The following is a 21,237-nucleotide window of genomic DNA, read 5'->3' on the forward strand; positions in this document are numbered from 1 at the left end:
GGGTGGAAGCATTAGGAGAAAACCCAAGGGTCTGGGTTTTTTGCATAAGGTGAAACCCAACTTTTTGTTCACTGTACTAAGATTTCCTTTGTATGGTCCTGGTCCCTGGCATTCCCACAGCATTCTGGGCTTGTTGAAAAAGCCCAGGATTCAGGAGTTTGGGGGCAGACAAACAGAATACAGCGATATAGAAAATTGTGACATTCAAATAACCAGGGGCAACAGACCCAATCACAAGCAGCGCCACGGGGGAGTGAGGGGTGGGGTTGGGTGGGGGGACAGGAAGAGAAAAAAGAAGTAGACAAAAGCTTTATATGACAACATCAGTATCTTTTCCCAAGACAAATAATCTAGTAATGCTTGGACTGTGCCTTTACCATAACCTACTTGCAAAGGACGTGTCGGTCAGTAGGGACCAGGCTGAGCTCCGGGCAGCACCCAAGGCATTGTGGAGCAGGGTGCAAGCACCTTTCTGGAGGCTCTGACAGCCTCACAGCTGCTAATGAGGAACCTTAGTTAGCTCCGTGCTGTGAGCTCTTTACTCCTGACTTGTGTCAGAGCCCAGCGTGGTGCCAGGACTCTGCACCCATCTCCTTGTGGGTCTGCGTGCCCGGTGCCTGTAGCAAATGTCTGCAAAAATCCGTTCGCATCCAAGTCAGGTTCCTAAATCTGCTCTGGACCCACTATGAAGGGAGGGACAAGAAGCAGCTCCTTGGGAGAGAGGAGGCAGTAAGGGAAGGGGGGAACTCCCAGCCAGGTGTTTTGGGAAAGACTGATGAGTCCCTGTCCAGGAGACAGCACTTTGCCCAGTGCCCAAGGAATGTCCCCCAGCTCCCCCGCTGACCTGCCAGCTCCCAAAATGTAAAGGTCACTCCAAGGCCTGGAAAACAATGGTTGCAGATAGAGGGGCTATCTGTGCTGGTTCTGGCGACTGGTTAAGGAGTGCTGGTCAAACAGCAGGCTGAAAAGGCTCACGGGAAGCAATTTAAATGCTCCTTCATACAAAAGGCTGTCACATCCTAGCAGAAGCAGACTGCTGACTGACAGCTTTAGTGCACAAGTGTATGCAGATCAGGGAGAGGCTGACTGAGGGGGGAGCATCCAGGAGACTTATTCCCCCCCGCACCCTTTTTTCTGTGTCCTAACTTACCATTTTTCACAGGCTGCAAGTTTACATCTGGGATGTTTTAGCATATCACATATGTTAGTTTTTTTCCCCTTTCTCAGGTATATTTCATTAGAAAGCAGGTGTCCACTTAAGTAATTTATAAATAAAATAATTTAACACCTTCAAAATACTTACCACTTACCAAGTGAATTCACTCAGTAATTGCTGTTTATACCATGGGATTACTCTTTATCTGACAATAATATCACTGTCTTCAAGGGATGGCAAGCAGCAACTGCAGTTTTTGTATTAACTGGTCATAAAGTAGGGCAGTTGTCTAGAAGCCAGAACAGAGATTCTTGGGACTTTCCCTAGCTCTGCAGCAGGGATGCTATATCAGGCTTTGGCTGTCCACTGTCCTTTCCTTTCCTCGAGTTTCCACATATATATGCATTTAACACATGCTTCAGAGGGCAGGTGTCAGGCTTTCACCTGTGAAGCACTGGATGTTTCATAAGAGGCAAATAAGAGCAGTGTTGATAATGAAAATATGCCATTAATACATTTCCAATAAAAAATCTTACAAGCGGTCTTTAATCTGCAATCTGTTATGAATAATTTTATTACTGCAGCCACTGCGGTCTAATAAAAAAGCACTTTCTCCTCTTTATTGGGTAAGTGCCAAAACGTTTATCCTTTATTCTCTGGCCATTAACCTTTATTCTGTAGCCATTAGCTTAGCCATTTGTGTATCAGTCTGTTGAGTAACATTTAACTAGGAATTTGTATTCAATCCATTATTTACTCTGAAACCCCAAAATAATAGCTTTTTATGCCTATGTTGTTTATCTGTATTAAATCTTGTTAAGTGCTATATACTACTGATGATGTCTTACAGCAAGTGGATTTTTCTTAGCTGTTATTTTCTGTCATATAAATACAATTGTAGTTAAACTAGTAATATTTTGAGAACAGAGCTTGAAATTGCTAGCTGAAAAACAGATATTTCTAACAACTTATGCAAAATGCATAGTAACTACATATCAGAACTTCATCCATTTTTTGGATCGGTTCCTGTATCCCTACCTTTACATGAACTCCATCATGCTGAAATAAGCCAGGATACTCTCCAACCCCTTCACCAAGGGGCCATGAGTTCTGAAAACCCTCCATCCTTTTTTTCTCTCTTACTGGAGGGGAAATTAAAAACCAAAACTGAAGAGAAACAAGTTAAATAATCAAAATGCCTGCTTTTCTTTGAAGCATTTGATTGCTAGCTTTCAGCCGTTTTTGGCTGTCCATCTAAAACTGCAGCTTCTCTGTGTAAGTGGCTTTTAGGCCCACACTTTCTGAGCACATCTTTTAAATGAACTCACCATCCTTAGCAAGTGGAAAGCAAAACAGGAAAACGAAACTGTTGATTCCTGTCCATCAGCTGAACATGGGAGAAATTATTGGTTTCTTATGAGGCTGTAGTAGCTCAACCTCACTGAACCCTATTTCTTTATTTTATAGACAAAAGCATTTGTCTTCTGCCTGGAAAGTGACATTCTGTAAAAGCTTTTCAAGGTCTTCCCATAAACTTTTGCAACAAATGGGTAGTAGAAGCAGTATTTTTAATGATGGGGGAGGTTGGCTTACCCAGTATATGCTCTGCGGCTCTACACATACTTGAGGCTGTATGAGTCTTCTTGGTCCTGATCATCCAGCAGTAAATTTTAAGAAATTATTTTGATGGTTGGATTTTTAGTTTTTTTTTTACCCTTCTCTTTTTCTGCTTATTAGGAACTGGAAGCTGCTCTTCACAGAGATGATGTGGAGTTTATCAGCGACCTGATCGCCTGCCTTCTTCAAGGTTGCTATCAGCGCAGAGACATCACGTGAGTAACTTTGCTCCATGGCTTAAGCACTTTGCAAGGAGAGCTAATTAACACTCTCATGGGGATGTTTCATGGTTTTAGGGTGATGACATGGCTGTGATCGGCAGCCACCAGCAATCAGGCCAGACGCTTCATCAAGTGGAAGGGAATTCTAGCTCTTCTTGGGCTGAGTTGCAGGTTTTTAGTTTTACAGGCCCAGTGTTAAGCAAACTTCTTTGTTCAGATCCCCTACAGATCTGTTTGATGCTCTGCTGTAGCATTAGACCATACAGTGAACATTCACATCTGCTGTTACACTCTGCACTCTATTTGGTCAAATTAGTGATATCACAGTCAGTCTTTAAATCATCACATATGTGTTCAACATTTTATATGCATTGTATAGAATAAAACTCGCTGCTCTGCAGCCACCTCACTTACACGGAAGATCCCATTGCTTTACAGAGGGACAATGGTAATTATTTTATTGGAAATAAGAGAAGCACTGGAATCTGTTCAGTTGTGGGGTGTTGGAAAGTGTTTTGACATGCTCTCTGGATGTTTCAACATCAAGAGACACTTTGTTAGTGTCCACCACAGTAGCCTCCCAAACTGAGACATCTGTAGAATATTATTAGTTGAAGGATTACCACTCACACAGTGAAATGTGCTCCTAGTGATGATGAAGGCTTGTTGCAGTGTGTTTTATTTGTTCTTCTGTGAATCACGTTAATAGCAAAGCATAACTGCGGAGTCACAGACAGCTTGGCAGCATCTGCAGTTGCTTAGAAGATGTGGTAAGCAATCCTCCTAGGCTGGTACATTGGTGCAACCGCAGGTGTTTGCACTGAAAGCTCTATTTTTTATTAATTGATTGTGTTCACATGATTGTATAACTTATTTTTTTATAGTGCCAGTTAAGTAGGTTCTCTTGCACTGCCGGGTTGACATTCAGCATAAGTGGATACTGGGACCTGAACTGGGCATCTGTGCTGCATTTACTGTCTCTGAATTAAAGGAATGTGGTTAGAATCTTGATTGTAAAGGACTGCAAGCGTCTATACTTCTTCCATCAAAATAGCCACAGAGCTATATAAACTTGCTTATAAAAATGCAGCAAGTTTGTATCGTCATACCAGAAACACCAAAAAGTGGCTTAAATGTTTTGCCCACCTTAACCAGCTCCTCCAGAAGCAGTGGGAGATTTGTCTTTCATTAATTTCTAAAAATCAGCATTGCTGGTTTTCCTAAACTCTCCAGATCTAAGAGTGTCCACTTAACAATTGCACTGTTTAGTTCTCTCCCCTTTCTCAACTATTTTAACTTAAGATTTCAGGGGTAAATCACAGGTCAGTTCCTGGTCATGCACATTTACGTGGTGCACCTGGCAGCTCAGCAATGTGTAGTTACAAGTAGGTCTCACTTTGTGCCTGTGCTTTGGTTAACTTTGAGCTGCAAAAGCTTCAAGGAGTTAACATCATGACAGAAGAAAGAGCTGGTGGTTTTGTGCAGCCTGGTCAGGGTGGGCATGCAGCATGGGTAGGTACCTATGAAGCTGTTGCTCTGTGTCTGTTCCTGTAGGAGAGGTGCCATAAGAAATGTTGGAGTGCCAAGTCACCTGGTGGTTGTGAACACTTGCACCTCACCCAAATGGTCGTGGTGGGGACAGTGTGAGGTGCCTGAAGGTGAAATCAGCTGCACCCTTTCTATAGCACCTCCCTTAGAAGGGGACTGCCTCATGGGTAGGGGAATAACAAGGAAAGTAATTTCTACAGAGGAGATGCAGAACATCTCATCCTCAAGGGCAACAGGAGCAGTGCAGTGGAAATGGCTGAATGGATCCCTCAGGAAAACTGGGGCCAGATACCTGGAAACAGGAAGAAAGGTGCTGTATGCAGGGGGATGTCATGAAGAAAGAAGCATTAAGATGTAATCTAAATATGGAAATCTGTAGATAAATGAGAATGAAAATGTTGGCTTGGATACACATTTCGGAAACAAACTTGCTGTGCTGATTGTTTCATGCCTACAAAATAACAATGGAATATTTCTCCAAAATGAATGTGTGTTTTCAAAGCTTAAAATTCTCCTTGTTCCTTACACAATTATTTCCAATGCTTTTTGTTCCTCTCTGTTCCTGATTTCAAGAGGCATAGGCCTTGGATGTGGAATGGCTTCCCTTCTTGTCTCCATTTTGTCCCCAGTTAGTGGTAAAAAGTTAAGCTTCTAATTGATGTTTTTAAATGCTCAGCAAACAAAGACATGCAAATGTCAGAGGCAGAATTTATGTGGAGTTTGGATCTGGCTTTTTACAATGGGCCAGGACTCCATATCTTTCTGTTGCAGACAAATAGCAGTTTTCTTGTCTTACATGAGAAAAATCAGCAGTTTCACAGATCATCACAGTGGCCTTACAGCAGTGATTTCTCCAGTCATTTGTGCTCTGCATCCTCGTGCCGAGGCTGTAAGCTGTTAATCTTGAGGCTGTAAATTTTGTCCCTTGTTGCACCTCAGAGGAGGAGGTTGGAGCTTGTTCTCATCCTTGTTCTTCCACTGGAACACTGCGGCTCAAGCACAAGCTGCTTCATGTAACCTCATATAAAACATAGTTTACCTCCCTCTCCAAGGGGTTTTGAGGTTTAATTAATTTTGTATCATGTCTTACTCTTTGATGTCCAAATGTTATCTGCCTATGCTTTCTCACAGTCTGTCTGGGAGCAGCTTGTAGTTCTTGTCACATCTGTTGTGACGGCATGCAGAACTTGCGGTGGAGCTGGGTTGCCTGGCTTTAATCACGCATCATAGAGGGGTATAAAACTGTCACATACCTTTGCTAATTATAATGCACTATCAAGTAATTTTGGAAGAGGAACCTAGCTGAGAGCCCTTCTAATGCACAATTTAACATACTCTAGCTTGATTTGCTTTTTATCTTTTGGGAAAAAAAAAGAATTAAATTTTTGTAGTGTTCTGTGATTCTTCGTTTTGAAGTAGAACAACTTTACCTTGGCTTTCATATTCTTTATGACAGACCTTTTTTTTTAAAAAAGGAATCACATAAAAAGAGAAAGACTTTTTTTTTTTTATTTAATCTGCTTGATGGTTAAGGACTGTTGAATGTCTGGTAACTTAAGACTTTCTTTCTTTGAGTTCTGGATATCTGTGTTTAGCTATGGAGACTACTTAACAAGATGCCCCATGATCTCCTCCAAACTCTTATTTATCATAACATTGCTGTTAGGGACACTCATCACTGACCTGGTTCTTGCTGTGTTAAGCACTGTAGAAGCACAGAACAAAAAAGATGGTAGTCTGCATTTCTGACTTCTAGCTTCTTTAGCAATGACCCTGTAGCTGTCCTTGCCTGGCACTGAGTGGTTTGAGCACTGGGCCATGACAATTTGCAGGCTATTCTCTTTTTTTTTCACTCTGACCCAAAATATGTCTATGCCATCATGTGCAGCTTTTGTTGTTTTATAATACCCTTCATGGTATTCCTATACCATCGGTACGATCTAAGTACTAATGGTGCAAGAGCTAATATCCTTGTAGCTTTTTGTTTGATCTCCTGGCTCATTTTAATGGTATAGGCATGGTTTGGTTTGATGCCAGTCAGTTTATCTATACATTTTTCCCATCTCTTGCTTTTGTGCACAAGTATTGAAATTTCAGTGTCTTCTTTTAATTGTTTCAAAACACAAATGCCTGAGAAGTGGAGCGGGAGAAAACTCTTAAATGGAAATTGGTGTTTATAACAAATAAAAATTAAGTGGTTTGAAAAAAATGCCAGTGCTTGTTTCAGATGCTCTCTGATATAAATTGGGCAACGACATAGTCCCTAGGGGCTGCCACTTTAATTCCAGCAGGAAATGTGACTTGATGACTTGTATCAAGACAGGAAGATCAGAGCTTCAGCTAACGGCAGTGGCTGCAGCGGGAGCCTTCTGCAGCTGCTTTTAAGTAAGAAGTGATGGTGTGACATGGATGTGTACACTCAACTAAAATAATCAGAGAAAAGCTCCCACTGTTGAGCATTTCTTTGGGTGAAATTAATTCTTCATTTCTCTATTATTGCATTTTTGCTGTTTTTCTAATGTGATGGCATAGAAAGTTTCAATTACTTTATCATATTTCTCACTGGAAGGTGTTTTTTGTGCTGCTGTTCCCTCTTGAAAAGCACTTTAATTGCTTTTTCTTATTTTTGGTTTTTATTTTTTCAAACATGGACAAAGGAGACAGAAAGTAAGGAGAGACAAAACCAGTCTTTGCTCCTGCCTGTGCCCCCTGAGATTTTTTATTTTTCTGTAACCCAAGAGATGGGTTCATCATTGTAACTGAAAACTATCTAACTGACTTCTGTGGCACCACAAACAGCATTTGGCTCCTTAGGAACCTCAATTATTTTCATTCTTGTTATTCTCTCCCTTAATGCATTGGAATTTTTTATTCCCAAGTGGATCATATGTTTTGCACCCACCTTAATCTCTTGCTGGATCTATAAACTGACCTTGGAGTCTTTGCTTTGTAATTTTCACCTGGTTTGTTGTAATATAGATAATAAGAAGATATTCCTTAAGTCTTCTTCCTCACAATTGTCTTAATTATTTCTTTCATATCCTTAGTTGTGGCATTGAGAAGTACTCTCAGTAAGTCATCTCCCCTACTTATTGGACTACCAGTCAGGAATAATGCCTGTGTTCTACTTATTGTCTAATGTTTGCTCTGTAATCACTTACTTGAGCTTTCATCAGAAGGAGATAAGGGGTAATCTTAAATCTTTCAACCTATTGCGGCAGAATGCCCATTTTCGAGCAGTGTCTTTCATAGCTCTCAGTATTCACTTTGTTTTGTCACGTTTGTCTCTGCTTGGTCTGGACTTTGTCTTTACCCCTGCCCTCATGCTTTGATAAAAGTGAACTCAACAAAACATTTAGCATCTTGAAATTACCCTTCTGCATGTGACTTTGTGAGCAGTATCTTTTAAGAACTGCTGTGTCTAGGGGGTCTGGTCTAGGGGGATAAAGCAGCAGCTCAAGTGGGAGAGCTGACAAATCAGTGCCAACTTTTTACTCTCACAGATATTGTGGTGAACCATCCTGTAGGAATAGCCAAATCCAGGTGCTAAGACAATCTGGTTTTATTCACCACTTCAGCCCATGACATAACAGTCTGGACACCACCTCCTTTCAGAAAGAGTTTTAATAACCAGCTCTTGCAGTTTTGCCCGTGACCTTGAATATAACAACTGTTTCAGTGGCCCAGCCACAAAGCACCTCACTAACTCAGGATCATATTCATGAATGCCAAGTGAATATCAACAAGATCAGCATTATTTACAGTCTGACTTTTAAAAAGTGCTGCCATGCATACATCATGGAGATTGGTGGCTGGCCTCTGGAATTGACCCAATATCATCGGCACAGGAGATACTGTGAGGGGGCAAGGGAGATGAAGTGGCTACATTGCTCATCTTGAATCTAATATTAATATTTATTATAATAATAGCCAAGCCTTGCAAGGTGAGCCTTCTAAAGGGTAAAAAGTGAAAATGAGACAGCTGGCAGGTGTTGGGAAAAGAAGGATGAGATTACAGCTGTAAAATAACACGGTCATTCAGAGATTAATGAGAAGCACAGTGGAATAAAATCATAGAGTTCAAGTGTAAATAAAGCTAAGTAAATGTCTTTGAGTCTCAGATGGATAAACTGAATCTTTAAAGAAGAATTTAAAGAAAAGTTGTTAGCACATTCTGGAACCGCTATTCCATAGGTGTGGTAGAAATTAAGGAATGAAAGGGGTAGAAGAAAAAGCAAGCATGAAAGCTGTCCTGTTATTGTCAGGGCAGACAGATGAGGGAGAAATGGAGTGGATAGCTAGGGAGAAGCAGGAGTTATGTAAAACATTGACAGGGAGGAATAGGTGACTAAGCTTTAAAAGATTAATAGAGAACAGTCAGTGAGGGGTCTTGGAGACTGAAATGATGTCATCATGCCACTGTCAAGAGTTTGAAATATGAAATGGACAGCTGTATTTTAAAGTTATTGATATTGCAAACCAAGTACTCCATAGAGAAGGAAGAAAGCAATGATGAAGAAAGAAATTGAGAAGGCAGTTGAAAACACTGTCCTTAGAAGGTAGAAGACAAAGAGTGATGGAGAGAGAGGGACAGGATGTTGAAGTTCTCTCCATGTGAAACCTTTACCCTCACTTTAGAGACTTTTGCAAGCCACCTCCCAGCACCTCAGCCAGATTCAAAAACTGATCTTTGGTACAAGGATGAATACTGGAAAATTCTTAAATTATTTTCTTGGAGCCTTTCAGTACCAGAAAGCTAGATGAACAGCTGGGATAGCAGCTAGCCAGCTGCTAAGTCACCACCGTAATTTTGTGTGTCATGTCAGTCTCTGAAGTCACCTATACTTCTATTTTTTTTCTCTCGTTTTACCTTCCATCCTTCCTAAGTTTCTTTCTGTAGTGTTTTAAGCTTTTTAGAAAAGACCTGTTCTGGAACATATCCCTAAAGTGGCTTCCTTAGCATACATTTATTAATCTCTAAACCTGGGCTTCTGCATTGTGCCCAGAAACTTAAATGTAGGATTTATTCTAAATAATAAATTTGCTAAGCTTGTTTGCTCTAAGGCAACCCTACACTGGGTATTTTTTGCCTCAGAAGGGACTCCTGTCCCTCAATCAGCATATATATCTACCATCAGCAAGCACATTAGAGTTTGTTTCATAGGGATTTGTGCCATAGTATGCGCATGTGTCCTGGTTCTCCATCATCATCATCATCAAGACAATAACTCCATCTTCTTCCCCACAGTGCTCATTATACCCTTAGGTCCTCTCTACACTCCCTTAACAATCAGAAGAGCTTGTGGTGCAGCATTACTGTTGTGTTTCCTTATGGCTATGAATTGGGAGCATGCTTTCTGTTGATGGGCACTAGGAATGAACAATGCAGCATTAAGCTGGAGCCGGGAATGCATAGCAAGTAATGGTCCTCTTCCAGTGTGAATGTGGGGCACAGAGAGCCTCATTCCTGTTTGCTCTTTCAGAATGTTTTTACTAAGTTAATCGGCTCCAGCTCCAGGGGTTGATCTGCTTCTCTTCAGCGTCACCATCAAATAACAGTAGTAGAAAGGAAGAAGCATGAAAATGAAAACTGTCAAGCAGGAATGAAACCTGGTTAGATGCAGTTGAAAGTAATCGGTGGGAGAAGTGAAATACCATCACAGACCAACCAAAGCCCTTGCTGTCATACCAGCTCATCTCACAAAGTGAAAGAGGGGCTGTAGATACGTTCCTTTATTCTGCATCATCCAAAAGGCTGTGTTCATTCCTCCTGAGGTAGAGGTTACTATGGGTTGATGATCTGCATTTCATCATGTCTAGACTGACTTTTTGTTGTCCATGCCCTGTATGGTTGACTGTCAGAGTCACACAGAATAAGACACATAGGAAGGAGGGAAAAACTCCATTGCCTTAAGAGTCAAAGTGTGCACATGGAGGCAGCATGTGGCAAGAGCAGAGAGCACAGCAGCGATTCTTGCGGTTCATTGTGTCTGTGTGGCCATCAAGATCCCTCCCTTATGGACTGCACATCTTTTTCAGGACAGATCAGTATGCACTGGCTATACACCCAGCATGCATGAAGAGATGAATGGCAGTCTGCATCTTACCATGTCTCTCACTCCACACCAGTGTTACCCAAACCTAACCCCTCCCCCTCAACAGATCGACAGAGTTGGCTTCCCCCAAAGTATTTTTTTCCCCTCTTGAGCACACTTTTTATTACATTTAACACCATGTAACTAGCTCTTGGGCTAGTTAATAAATGGTTCTAACACCTATTCCTTTTTTTTTCCCCTTCTCTATCGGATCCTTCAAGAGATTGCCTTTTGTTATTCAAAACCAAAGGTACTTCACACAGAAGCAATGCAGAAACCCCCAGGCTTCAGACGATTTCTTGGCTCTGGGTTCATTATGCCTATAAGTGATTCCCATCCTCCCTGTCTGATAAGCCTTGGGGAAGAACTGGACAGAGAAGAATGCAGAACTCCGAATTCCTGAGGGGTGCTGGGAGGCATCCATCCATGAGAGGACCGGAGAAGCAGCTCTCACCTGCTGATCAGGGACTTTCAGGATCTTTGTTTCACCCTACCCAGGGACCGTCCTGCCTTTTTCTAATTTCCTTTACAAGGCTAACCAAATCTGGCCTCCTGTCTGTGGTGGGGGAAAGGTACCTTCTTTTCTTAATTTATGCTGAGAAATGTCTAGGTTGAATTGCTCCTCGAATCCAAAACCTGACTTTAGGAGCTGCTGTGTTTCAGATTTATTACCTTGGGAGCATGTGCTCTGCTGAGAACCCAGGCTCTTTGCTTTTCTGTTGCATCCAGAAAGTGACTTAATTTACAATTAAGTCGTTGGTGTCATCAAGCCTGCTGCCTGCTGATGTGCCTGTAAAGTCTCCAGTTTGGCATAAGTATTGCTTAATCTTCTCTTGGTGATCTTACTTTTCACCAGGAGACCAGCTGTGACCTGTGGATCAGTGCATTCTTCCTTCAGCTGGCTCTCCTGCCCTGCACCTCTGTCTTGTGTACTCAGTACTAACTCAATACTGCTCAATACTGACTGCTGTGGCAGCTCATCACCATTATCTCCCTGTCCTTTGGCACCAGCCCATACTCCAGTCAGTGCCTTCAGTACACACCCCAGTGTTGGCTCTGAAACTTTTGCCTTCTACCTTTGCCAGTGGTGTCTGTCACTCATTTTCTGATCTTGAGCCTGACAGAACACTGCATTTCAGGGTCTTATGAGATTTTTGCCTCTTGATCTGAGCATGCTGTCAGGTCAAAATTCATGTTGCCATTCTAGCTGCCAGTTATAGATCCCCTTGGACAGGGATTGTGTCGAGCTCCAGTTCTCCCCAGCTCTCTGACCCTGGTCACTAGCATGCCAGGGAATTCATCGCTTAATGAAAGCCATTTTCCCCAGCCCATCCTCGGGCAAGATCAATGTCATCCCATGGCAAGCGGTGATACACATAGACATCTCCTTTGTATCCTGCAGTATCACATGCCACCTTGACACCAAGCTTCATTTCTATCATTGATTCATCATAGGCACTTGAGGTGACATAACTTTTTTCCTTGGTCCTTTCCACTGTGGACATAGTGTGTAGTGACATGAGCACTGGTACCACACTCTGGTACAGCTCTGCCTCCATCTCTAAGTAAATCTTCAGTAATTGATATTGCCTCCACAGACTGATTACTTGGGGCAGCAGAAGAGTGGTTGGCACTGCTGAGGACATGCGTCTTGGCTGCTCCATGACTGATGGACTGCCCAGTGGAAACCTCTGATTAAGAAACAAGCTATTTACTGCTTGACAGACACTCAAGGTTTCATCCCATTCAGACAGGCAGGATATCTGGCAGACCTGTCTTGACAGGAGTTTTCTGGAGCTTCATACGTATTTTTAGATGCACAGTATTTTACAAATTCAGACATATAGCAAGGAATCAAGGTCTCTTTTTAGGCAAGAAGAGAAAAAGCAATTGCAGTATCATCTGCTTTCATCCATGCAGGAGCTGTGTTTCAGCACAGTGGTAGGTAGGAAAATGCATGTTAGCAACTGATTACAGAGCTGGTTTCCTCTTGTTTAAAACTCTTGCTGTTTTCATGGGTTGTATTGAAAGCAAATGGTTTGTTGTTGTGGCCCTTAATGATTTCCAGATAATGTCTTAAAGGTAAAATTGAATAAACAGTGAAGCACTGAGTATCTGTGGAGTTAATATTCTGGCAAAGCTGGGCAGGTGTGTTTAAATACACCTTTAGTATGAACATGGTCATCCTGAATTAAACCCAGCGATGCTCATGGCAAATAGTATAATCACATTTAATTAATCATATTTTTGCAGTTAAAATTAAGGAAAAAGTCTTATTTTTAAAACTGTCTCAAATTATCTCTTCTTTGCATTCATTCAAGGTAAGTAATCCTTTCTGTTCGTCTATTGCTTCCTTAATTTGAGTTTTCACAAATATATATAGCAATACTCTCTGCTCACCATGGTGATGTTTCAGAATCTTTTAGCAGAATTATTTCCTCCCCTTTTTAATCCAGTTATCCAACCCATTGATTTGTCATCTGTTTTCACTCAGATTCCAGCTTCAGTGAAGGAGGGGGTTCCTGTTTCTCTGTCCATACCTTTACTTTAAAATCTTCCGTGCTATGAGAGCACAAACATTCACTGAAGGAAGGGTTGAGTGAGCATTGAAAGACAAACAGGTAGTCATCATGTTTTAAGTTTTATTTTAATCCCATTAATATTCTCTGAATCCAGGCAGTGTACACAGCCTCCTGCTCATCCTCTTTGCCTCCAGACCTTTCTCTTCCTTTGGTACCATACACCTTCAGCTGTTGTTTGGGATGTTTCTGGCTGTTCTGGTTTTATTGCTGCTCATACCCTTATTTCTTCTTTTCCCCAATCAACCAATGAAAACATTCCAGCAGTCCTTCCTCCTACCTAAAAATTGAATGTACGCCCTCACACCCAGTGTACATCTAGTGAACAATATGTGTTTTCCTCATCCTCCCAAGTGCTGCATAAGCCACCAGGCTTTGCAAATCCAGCCTCTCTTTTCTCTAGTGCTTCACATCTTCACACCAATTGCTTTGTTTCTATGACTTACTTGGCTAAATAGGGCTGCTGGTCTCTTGAGGCAGGGAGATGGATGCTGGGTATCTGCTCTTCTCTTTCTGGTATTGTGGTGGAGAGGGAGAAGGAGAGCAACAGAGAGGCAGGTACAGGCAGTGAGAAGCAGCTTGGCATAGGTGGAAGAAGGGCCATCAGCACTTTCAGATTGTATTTGCTTCACCAAAAGTCACTTCTCAGGCAGAAGGAGAAGCAAGAACATGCCTCTTTGTTTTCCCTCCCTATACCTTGAGGTGTTAAGGGTAGGATGACAACATGAAACACTTGTGGCCCCTCCTGCTTGTCCTGGGGATGGTGTTGAAAATAAAACAGCCCTGGCTTACAGAAGGGTGCTTGGAGCTCCTGCAAGCATAGAGATGGAAAATGACAGGACAGTTCAAAGTAACAGGTATGTGTGATTTCTCCTGCTGGTGTTGCCTTTCTTTCACATAGCCCAATTAACAGGGGTCACAGAGCACTGATTAACTGCCGTGGCATTTTGTGAACATAAAGCACTGTAAAATCCAGGCTGAATGGGGGAGAGAAGATCAAATAGACACTTATCTCAGCACTCCTGCCTGTCCCCACCCTTTGCCAACCTAAGAGAAGAGCCTTTTCAGAAGAGGCCAATGCAGGACAGTGCTGTATCTATGCTGGTATCTCTGCTGCTTTTCTGCCTTCTCTCAGCAAAATAACAAACAAGTCACCTGCAGCGGCTGTGTCATGCATAGAATGGCTGCTAGATAAAAGCCAAATCACAGAAGAAGCATGGACTGTAGGCAGCTGGGGAAGATCAGAACATGCCCTTTTGCCACACTGCTGCATGAGATCAGTTTCTACAGCTGGCATCCTCTTTTGGAGGGGTGGACTTGCTGCCCCCCATCCCTTTATGAGGGAAAAGGAGTGGGAGGATGCACATGTCAGCTCACAAAAGGTAAGAGGGCATCTTCGTCTCATTTGAGAGTCGGTGAGTGTGGACTAATAGTGCTAAAGAGCCCAAGTTGGAAACTTCCTTCATTGCTCAGTTTTTCTGCTGTGGCTGTGAGGAGAAGCTTGCACAAGCAGATCTGGAACCTCCAGAGAGTGGCCGTCAGCAGTGACCTTGTGGCTTCCCTTTGTGCTCCCCTTTTTTGGGGGGTAGCAAAGCAACGCTCCTACTTCAGCTGTCATACCCAGGTTAAGTGGCTGTACTTGCTTCTGTCAAGCCAGCACATGCTCCTGTGGTGTGATCCCTTATTAGACTAGACAGCCCACATCAGCTCTCCATTCTCTCTGCCTCCCTGGAGACTCTGCCTCACTCCATAGCTGTTTCTATTCTGCTTCTCTGTGGGATACAGCATATCTGCCAGCTCCCCTTCCAACTTCCCTAGTTTTTATTGTATAGAAGATCACTTGAAGTAAGATGAAGGAAGACCAGGAGTGGGAGTGGAGTATTATAGCTGCTGACAGCTTTGTATTTTCTTGGCTGATTTTTTCCCGCTCCTAAACATGAACACTTGAGGAGTTCAGTTGGGAAGGCAGTAGATTATCTGGCATGCAACCATGTAAATCAGGTTTCCTTAGCGAGATTAAGCAGCCTCTCTGCTGGAGGACCTCCTGTCCTAACTTTGTGCTATCATGTTGGAAGGAAGGTCCAGAACCCTGAGATCTTCTCTAAGCATCCCTTCAGTGTATTTTTGAGGTTAGTCCCAGTGCCCAGAACTTGAGTTTTTGAAGCAAATTATGGGGTGGGCAAGTGAGGGGCAGGGAACAGTAATTGCCAAGGTGCTGAAATTACTCTGCTGTTCTTCACTTTTGTGAAAGACTTAGGTGTATCTTTCATGGATATGGAAACCTCTGATCAGTGATCTCTGAGACTGGCAAGTCCAGGAGTTAGACCAAACTACTTTAGGGAAGAGCTGCCACCGCTTAAAATTTGCTAACAGATATTTTTTTATTGCTGTGCTTTGACATAAACAATGGTTGTAATGAAGAAAAAATGTCTTCCCATGTTTGGCAGTGGTTAAGACAAATGTTATTGTGTGTAGAGCTCAGTGAAATCCATCAACACAGTTTTTCAGGTGTCTTTCTCTTTCCCTTCACTTCCAGTGTTCCTGATGGCCACACAGGTAAGCCACAGAATTACTTGAGGTTTGGACAATGTTTACATTCATTTCTAACTATCAATGGTGGGCAAGAGGCAGACCTGTAGGTGCCTTGTGATGGTCTTGTACTCCAGCAATCTCTGTCTTCTCGGCTCTGAGAGGAGAAACTGTGCTTTGGAGCTTTGATCTGTACAGTTTGATTTTAGTTTATTTTACTCCCATTTTATGGTCTCATTCAGGTTCTGTTAAAGTTAGTGTCTTACTCTTGTTGACACTTGTTGGCCAGCTGCTTTTCTCCAGGCATGTATCAAGAGAGGGCACTGAGAAGCAGGATGAGCCTGGATGTTTGTTTGCTCCTTCAAAAGGGCTCTGCCAGAGTTGGCTCTTTCTGTGAGGCCCATCACCAGTTTGGTGTGGCCATGAGTTGCTGCTTCCCTCAACACTGTCCCTGGCTGGGATTTGTGAAGTCTGTCCTCACCAGTGGTGCTGCTAGTTAAATTGGAAACAAAATGTGGATGTTAAAGTTTAAGGTCAGAATTCCTGGATCTCCGGGTTTTGTCCATTTTGCTCTGCTGCAGCAAAGTGTTTTGAGGAGAGACCCTTCAAGGTTGCTTGTTACACTTTGAGCCTCTGCCTAAGTGCCTTGATGACAAGTTGGCCCGTGGTCTGAGGAATGTGCGCTTTCTGTTGGCTTGCATGCCTCTGAGTCAGCTGCATACAGGGCACAGGGGACTTGGAAGGAAATGGGGAACATACGTGCCCAACCTTTTTTTTTTTTTTCTTTTCCTTTTTCTTCTTTTTCTTTCTTTCTTTCTTTCTTTCTTTCTTTCTTTCTTTCTTTCTTTCTTTCTTTCTTTCTTTCTTCTTTCTTTCTTCTTTCTTTCTTTCTTCTTTCTTTCTTTCTTTCTTTCTTTCTTTCTTTCTTTCTTTCTTTCTTTCTTTCTTTTCTTTCTTTCTTTCTTCTTTCTTTCTTTCTTTCTTTCTTTCTTTTTTCTTTCTTTCTTTCTTTCTTTCTTTCTTGTCTTTCTTTCTTTCTTTCTTTTCTTTTCTTTCTTTCTTTCTTTCTTTCTTTCTTTCTTCTTTCTTTCTTTCTTTCTTTCTTTCTTCTTTCTTTCTTTCTTCTTCTTCTTTCTTTCTTTCTTTCTTCTTTCTTTCTTTCTTTCTTTCTTTCTTTCTTTCTTCTTTCTTTCTTTCTTTCTTTCTTTCTTTCTTTCTTTCTTTCTTTCTTCTTTCTTTCTTTCTTTCTTCTTTCTTTTCTTTCTTTCTTTTTGCTTTCTTCTTTCTTTCTTTCTTTTCTTCTTTCTTTCTTTCTTTTCTTTCTTCTTTCTTTTCTTTCTTTTCTTTTCTTTCTTCTTTCTTTCTTTCTTTCTTTCTTCTTTCTTTCTTTTTTTCCCAGAAGGATGAGGTAGTATCTTTTATTCCCCAGGCATCATGCCTGACTTAGTGTCTCAGTAGGGTAAATTGTTTGAAAGTAAAGTACAAGCCTCAGATATGAAAGCTCTTTAATACAGTTAAAAAAAAAAGTCTCCATTGTTACGTGAGAGCTCAAGGTCAGGCTGGTAGTAGTAACTCATATTGCTTCTAAGGTCAGCCTAAGCTTTCTCTTTCTGACAAGCCACGATAGATTGATCATGGGGGCCCTTACATTTTTTTTTTCTTCTGAAATAGGCTTTGCTTCTCCTGACCCTGTTAATGATGTTTGACTGAGGTCATACCAGAAAACCCTGAATCCTTCCCATTACCTTCTAGAGGGCTTGCCTTTGTGCCAAAGTATTGTATGCTTGTTAAGAATTAAGCTTTTCTGATCTCTGCTGTAGCAAAGAATCTGTCTTCATTGAAGAGGGGAGAAATATCTTGAATGCCATCTGTCATTTAATGCTCTCATTAACACCTGAGTGACTCCCAACACCAAGCTGGTGCCTTTTTGCCAATTCAGAACTTAAAAGGTGCCACCCCATAAGGTGAAATATCTTCAGTCCATAAAATTAATTCCATGTTAAAACATCTGTTCTGAGAAGATCTTGATTTTTGTTGTTGTTTCTTTTGACTAGAGAGATCACAGATGAAAAATCACTTCTCTTGTGTGCTGTGAATTAAATGCCCGAAATGTCTTCTTTAACTTATTACTGAGAACCTTGTCAAAGCAATGCTTGTGCTGGGTGGCTGAGGAAATCCAAGTCTTTTTCAGCTTTTACCAGTCAGGTGTATCACCTGTTATTTTGCTTACTAGCTAACTCTGTAAAACGAACTATGAGAGTAATTATATTCCTGCTTAAATAGCCTTTGAGGGAAAGACTGAGCTCTCCCAGTCTTGTTTTCCATGTTCCTCCCACATCCTACCCTTGGGCAGGAGTTGGAGAAGATCTGTTGTTATTCCTGCTCTTAGTCATTCTCTGGTTTTGTCAGGTTCTTGGTTTTAATCTCAAGTACAGAACAATACAATTGCCTGGGATTAGTTATAGGTCAGACTTGCTGTTTTCCCAGCAGTTTCAGCTCAAGAGCATTCCAGTATTTACTCTTCTGTTGCATTTTGTAAATTAAATGATACAAGAGACTTAAAACATTGTCAACATGATAGATACTCTAGCTGGTGGGTCCAGGCCATTGTTTGGCATCTGAACTTTCAAAAGGCTCACCTGTGTGTGCCAAGAATATCTGAGTATCAATGACAGATTTTGATTTCCACTATTTCCAACTCCTTACTCTAATGTTTTGTTTGATTTTTTTTTTTTTTAATCCAATATTTACTCCCACAAGATTGAAAGCCTTAAGTTGTGTTGATTTTTTTTGTTTTGGTTTGGTTTGAACTTTTTTGAGAGTGAAGAAAGAGTAGGGGCTTGCAACAAAATTGGCACAGTCTGTGGTGATAGTAATTCCACACTCGGGCCATGGCACCCTGCCTGTAGGAAGTGCAGATTGACACGGGGACTCTCTTACTGAATCGGTGTTTGTTTTTGCTTTTGGGGTTCTTTTTGGCTTGCTTTTGTTTACAGTTTCCCAGCCAAGATCTGATTTACTTAGTTTAGGAACCTCTGGCAAGGACCCTGTTGTTTTAGAGCACCAGTCAGGGACAAGACAAAGTAATTGCATTGGGATTATTGAGAAATCACCTGTATCCATCTGGGATGTATCACATAGATACACATGCACTATTCCTCCACTTCCCCACTACAGCTATCCAAATTGCTTGCTTATGGGGTGGCAAGCAAAACAGAGGACATTTGACAAGTGAAGAAAATAGTAATGGTTCAGAGGCTAGTGAGTTAGGATGGGGAGAAGACAATCTGTGTCTAGGATGAAGTTTACAGTTAGAGTATTCCAGGGTGACTTTTCTGACTTCTTGCAGGTGATCTCTGTGATAGTTTCCCTTGGTTAATGATCTGTATGGAAGATGCTTTTGCTGTATGATGGAGTGGTAGAAGTGGTTAGAATATGGTGACATTCATTGTGGCCTGTAGTTTCCCACTTTTCTATAAAGTGTTTCAGGAGCCTGAGTTTACTTTAAGGAGAGCTGCTGATTTTCTTTTGGATACATGTCTTTACCCAGAATGTGTCCGTATATGAGTCAGTCCTCTTCAGGAATACTCCTATTTTTAGGGAAAGGGCATTTCTGATTTAGCATTGCCTCTACTGGTTGAGTGTTTTACAAGTCTCAGTGATGCTGAGCACCTCAGGAGAGGAGCATCAAAGAATCCACCTCCTCATCTTAATGATTTCATTCCTGCCTTCCTCCCACCCAAAAAAAAAAAAAAGGGATTTTGGAGGTTCTTAGCTGCAGCAGAGAGTGAAGGACTTGCCACACCTGCAGGTGGATCCACTGTCCTATTTATAAGCTTGAATAAAAGGATATTCGACAGGGACTGCATCCAGATCATTCCAGTCCTGGGCACTGTCTGTCGTGTTTCCTGGGTTTTAATTTTATGGATGATACCTATAAAGTCCCCAAGCATTTCTGCTTTGCATATGGGGAGAGCCAGAGAGTGCAGACTTCTTGCAGATAGCTGTGCTCCCTGCAGATTGTCTTCTCCAAACTCAGGGGGGCTGTGTCAAAAACCTTTTTGAAAGGGGAATTTAATAAAGACAGCTTTAAGTGAGACTAATTGTAAATGTGGCAGGACAGGTTGAAGACGAGCACCCCACATTTGTCTGGAGGAAAGAGGCAGGGCCTCATGAAGAGGGAAAATATTAAATTGGTGTAAGATTTAGAGTGATTGGGAATGCCTTGAGACATCTGGTTCCCATCTCTGGTTCTCATTTCTATCCTTATTCAAGCGACAAATGCACAGTAGCGTCTTTGAAAACTGATGGGGTAGGAACTCAAAGTACTCTTGAGAACAGAGCTTGTAATGTATCGAGCACTGGCGTGGACGGCACAAATTTCTAGTGTTAGCCACTTCTGTGAAAGTCAAACTCAAACCAAAATTGGTTAAGTCAACAGCACCCAGTCCCCAGAGGAATCAGAATTACATAGGCAAAGATTTAAGATAATCTTTTGGAACTGAGGGGGTTCCAGCTCATGCAAGTGGTAAAAATTATCTCTTTGACCCTTTCTTTTTTTGTTTGGGGGTTTTTTTTTGTAATAAAAAGTAGCCAGAAAGAATGGAACAGTCTTCATCCTGGCATCCACATCACTCACTAGTTTTTCAGGGATCGTGGAGAAAGTTTGGGTTTTTTGAGTCATGTTATTGGAAATAGCCAAAGCTTCAGTATCAGATCTGATTAAATAATCTTCTGTCTTGTGCTCTGACAATGTCAAACAACTGAATTTGAGAAGCTGAAGCTCAGGTTGGCTCTCTGAGATTTTATAGTCAATCCCTTTCTGTAGTGGACTAAGCATTTCGAATACGGGTTGTTGCTTTCCTGTATTCTTGATGGCTTTCCTTATTTCCTTTCAGGAAAAGATGTTCTGATTACTATTTCTGTTCTGAAAGCTAGACTCAATTCTCTGCTTGTTGTTGTTGTTGTTGTGTTTGGGTTTTGTTAGGTTTTTTGGTGTTGGTTTGTTTCGGTTTTTTTTGTAATCCAGTGGTTTCTGTAAATGTCTGGCATTTAAGCGTGTGTAGTCAATTAGCACTCTAAAAGATGAAAAGACCATAAAGAGAATCTAATATCCCACTTGTTACTGAAGTTGAAGTCCTTGCTGAAAGTTGGGCTAGGTCTCAAAGTACATGAGGAAGTTACTGTGGGAATCCACAGCTACCTCAGATAGGTTTACTCTGCACTGAATTTTATTTTTTTTTTAGGAATAGTTGCTGTAGATTTTAGTCTAAACTACTACTTGAACGAGCACAGAAATCACTTCATAAACCAGTCCTCCTTTGTTGTGATGACTGAGCTTTTTGTGTGTGTGTAAGGGACTGTTTCATCTGTTTGTTTGCCTGATATTAGTGGGCAAAACAGTGACACTTGGCAATATTAATACTCTGCTTGTGTCAGGTGGAAAAGAGCAAACTCCAGGCTTCAGAAGGCACTAGATCCAAGGACATTCA

The 21,237-nt window shown here is 41.6% G+C and overlaps 1 protein-coding gene across 1 annotated transcript in view; it reads left to right on the plus strand.

Annotated features, from left to right (window-relative positions):
• Positions 1-21,237, plus strand: part of LOC103538191 (cat eye syndrome critical region protein 2) — a 94,641-nt gene that overhangs the window by 47,793 nt on the left and 25,611 nt on the right. The window contains exon 2 of the mRNA XM_030444588.1: positions 2,894-2,988. The gene's annotated coding sequence lies outside the window, so the exon portion shown is untranslated. The remainder of the gene's footprint in view (positions 1-2,893; positions 2,989-21,237) is intronic.

The sequence above is a fragment of the Calypte anna genome, chromosome 1 (assembly GCF_003957555.1).
Source record: "Calypte anna isolate BGI_N300 chromosome 1, bCalAnn1_v1.p, whole genome shotgun sequence".
Taxonomy (NCBI): Eukaryota; Metazoa; Chordata; class Aves; order Apodiformes; family Trochilidae; genus Calypte; species Calypte anna.